The sequence below is a fragment of the Acyrthosiphon pisum genome, chromosome X (genome assembly GCF_005508785.2).
Source record: "Acyrthosiphon pisum isolate AL4f chromosome X, pea_aphid_22Mar2018_4r6ur, whole genome shotgun sequence".
Lineage (NCBI taxonomy): Eukaryota > Metazoa > Arthropoda > Insecta > Hemiptera > Aphididae > Acyrthosiphon > Acyrthosiphon pisum.
In genome coordinates, this window is record NC_042493.1 from 54,872,177 (window position 1) to 54,875,564 (window position 3,388).

Genomic DNA, 3,388 nt, shown 5'->3' on the forward strand with positions numbered 1-3,388 from the left:
ACGATTCACACAAGAAAGGGGAAGTCACTCATTAGTGATGGCACCACTAGATATTAATACCTTTGGCAAAGTTTATTTTATTTTTTAAAAACATTAGTTAGAATTCAACAGTTGCAATTTACTGTAATTATTGTAATTATATTATATACTATTACACCGGTATAAAAATCAATGTTATTTTGGCCATATTTATTGTATTTACAAAAATTTTAATACACATTTGACAATAGATTTTTTTTGTTATGCCAGTTTGCAATCGACTATATAGTCTATAGTTCGTATACAAATGATTGATTTTAAAAAAAACTTTTAAACTATACCAACTAACGCGATAACGATACGTTTTTATATCCAGCTAACCTTTGAATATTTAGGCGATACGAAAAATTATAAATAAATTATAGCACACAAAAGGTCATTTTAAATAATAGCAAATTATAGTCCTCTTTTATTATTCTACATCATATAATATTATTAGACTCTGATAATTGATAACTAACAATATAATTTAAAATTAAATAATTACGCTCACGATAAATATTAATTACTACACTATACCTATCATTATAAATTGTTGTAATATATTATCACACTATTACAAGACTTATATACCATAGTGTTATAAACTTAGAATGATAATTGATAATTGTATCTATATACTAATTGCCGTGATAAGTAGTTTTTTTTATATTTAAATGAAATGTACGTGTACGAGATTTATTTTTGAACAATTTGGTATTCATTTGAAAATAATTCGAGGAAAGTAATTGAATTACTTATACGAATTGATTTTTTCAGTTCATATGAATTATTATAAAATCGTTTCTTTAAAAAATATAAAAACGCAATCACTGCCGTTTTTAAAGGGTTTAATAAAGGATTTTTTTACAAAACTTTAGAGCAATGATCGTTTAAACATGTTTAAATAATACAAATATCTTACATCACGTGGCCCTTGCCAATGTGGTTAGTTGTTACACAATTATTACGAAATCATAAAGAAAATGAATTAAACATATTGACGCAGATCGGCTATTATACACTACTTTTAATAAAGTTTTAGAGAGGATAAAACCGAAAGAGATTAATATTTTTAATGTATATACTATTTGATATTTATTTCAAAATGTATGGTACAAAAATGTATTTATTTTAAACTTTTCTTAAACAAATGTGACTTTTTGTTATGCACCATTTTGAAATAAAAAATGAATACCTAATAGTCATTACATCCAAAATAATGTTTAGTTACCTTAAATTGTGTTTTTCTTCTAAAGCCACTTAAATGGACTTCTCTTCGTAGTTTGTATTTAACTAAAAATTCGGCGAAATAAAATATTTGAAAGATAAATATAAAATACGCACAAAAAATGTTGACATAATTAATAATTCGATTTTATAAATTAAAAGCCTTTTGGGAAATACGAATCGCCCCGTTTATCGTATTCTCCACTATACATTATACCTACATGAAGTGTAGGCTGCATATTTACAGGAGGGGCGCCAGTTGGTCTAAAAATTTAGAAGGGACATTCAATATGAAATTCCCATGTCTGTATAGGTAATAACTATAATATTATGATACATTTTTGCAATAGGTAAATTAGTTATTTTATCAAATTATAATTTTGTTTTAAACAATACTAGCCAAGAAATTCGTATAGAATAGTCACAGGAGTACATTTTACAGGTTTCCAAGTTCATGTTATAGGCAAAAATATAATATAATATACTAATACTTATAACCAATGATGATATTTTAACTAGCGATGAGGAGTTTAATGTTTTATTTCAGATAATACAATTTTATTATTAAAATAAAAATATTCAATCAGTTATTTTATGGTTAGATAACTATATGCTTATATGTAACTACATTTTTTTAAATTAGTTTAGATGTATTTCTTCTATCGATTTTTGATTTTAATGTTGTAGGATACCATATAATTAGAGATTTAGTTCTTTAATATATTATGTAAAAATGATTCGATTAAAATTTTCTTTTTTTCGATAATTATCTGGATTCTGGTTTGATAAGTACACTAGCAATAAATACACCAATAATATTAATTATGTATTATGCACTATTATACCAATATGGCTATATTATACGCAAGTTTCTACTAATGACCTATAATGAAACAAATAGGTGCTTGAGTTATAATATCAATAATACAGTAATATTATTATATTTTTATTCATGTGACTATACATCCGCGTTAATTAAAACTAAAAGTTCATTGTTGTTATTGCTGTTAAATATAATTTGAAAATTATAACAATTAAGTTTGATCTATTAGTTAACAGAGATATGTTTTTATTCTAATATTCTTTTTTATTTTTAGCTTAATAATTTATTTTAGTTATTATTTTAAAATTATATTTCTATTTAATTGATAGTTACATTTAATTGTAATGGAAATGTATGCAATTTAATATTTAAGATAGTTATTGTACACTACAAATTAGCAACTATGTTATAAGTATAAAATTGAAATTTATATTTATTAATACTTATTTTTTTATTAAAATATGGTAATACTTATATGAGCATTTTTTTAAATGTTAAATGAATTCGATATTGCACGAAATTAGATGTTTATATAATGTGTGCACAACGACATAATGTTGTCGACATTATTGTTTGCACATGTTTTAATACAATATAAGTGGATGTTATGAATATATTACTTTGTATAAAATTAGTGTAGGTATGAATAGGTAGGTTACCTATATTATTATATTGTCGATTATTGTCGAGTAGACGACACGTGGTAGCCGGTTGGTAGGTACACTACACTGTAGGTACAAACTAGACATGCAGGCATCAGCCGTTCGGGTCGTTTGCGAATAGCGACTTATAGCAGTTTATGTTGAATATTAACAACACAAATTTTAAACTACTGATAATTCAAATATTAGATGTTATTTCAATATTTTCGGAATTTTTTTGTATATTTGATGGATTTTGAAGAAAACTTTTTAATAACAATTTCTATATTATTGTCAATCGTCAATTATGTTTATTTTTATGCAATAATACAGCGCAACTTAAGTAAATAGCAATAAAGTAAATAGTTTGAAGGATAAATAATTTATTTTGGAAGGTCTAAGCCCATTATTTAAAACATTTAGGGAACCATATGTGCATATCCCCTTTAAAGCCCCCTGATTTCCACCTTATAAACTTAACGTGTATTCAATTTGTTTATTATTGTTTATAACTATACCTAAACCTATAACATCTATTTAATTATCTATATTAAACTACCTACCTATATTATAATATACATATATGTTCTAACTATTACTGCCTGTACACATAATATATGATGTCACTGCATAAAGGTATATACAACATTTAGTATATAACATATTAATTAGGTAT